Source organism: Chrysochloris asiatica, unplaced genomic scaffold (genome assembly GCF_000296735.1).
Source record: "Chrysochloris asiatica unplaced genomic scaffold, ChrAsi1.0 scaffold00047, whole genome shotgun sequence".
In the NCBI taxonomy this organism is placed as follows: Eukaryota; Metazoa; Chordata; class Mammalia; order Afrosoricida; family Chrysochloridae; genus Chrysochloris; species Chrysochloris asiatica.
The window spans coordinates 10,228,881-10,229,724 of NW_006408565.1; positions in this window are offsets into that span (position 1 = coordinate 10,228,881).

An 844-nucleotide genomic window follows, 5' to 3' on the forward strand; every position below is an offset into this window, starting at 1 on the left:
GTGAAGATTTACACCCTCGGAAACCCTGTACAGGGTCGCTATGGGTCGGAACCGACTCGACGGCACTTAACAACTATATATATATATATATATATTAGCAAAACAGTTTGTTAATAATACATTCTGTTGTTTTCTGAACATGTGTCATATTTGTGAAAACAAACTTAAGCAGTTGTTGGACCCAGAAGGGAGAACTCTCTGGAGGACTCCTGCAATTTTTAAGATCTTGTGAGCTATATTGCATCTGTTTGTCATATATATTGTCATATATAAAAAACTTCTGAGAAGTTTTTTTTTTTTTTTAATCACATAAATACTTTGGGAAAAGTACCGTGAACATATTTTCTCTATTTATCATCTAAAGATAAATAGAGAAAATATTCACAGCACTTGGTAGACAAAGGATTCATTTTCTCAATATACATGGAATTCTTATAACTCAATATGGGAAGGATGAGCCACACACACAAATTGGCAAAGAATACAAACAGCTAGTTCTAAGAAAGTAAACTGAAATGACCAATATTAAAAGATACTCAGGTTTGTTCATGATAAATACAATGAATATAAAATGCATACAATTCTTCATCTATCATATTGGCAAAGATGAAAAAGTATAATCACGTTGGCAAGGGTGTGCGAAATCGAGATTCTTATACACTCCTCATAGGAGTGTAACTTCGTATATAATTTGGAGGAAACAATTGGGCAGTATTTTTCATAATCCAAACAGCAATTACTCTTTGATTTCTCAAATTATACAATGTATTCTGTGAGTATATTTTCAAAACAAGAAGGTTATTCCCCAAGGATGTTAATTATAGCAATATTTTTTTTTTTTTTT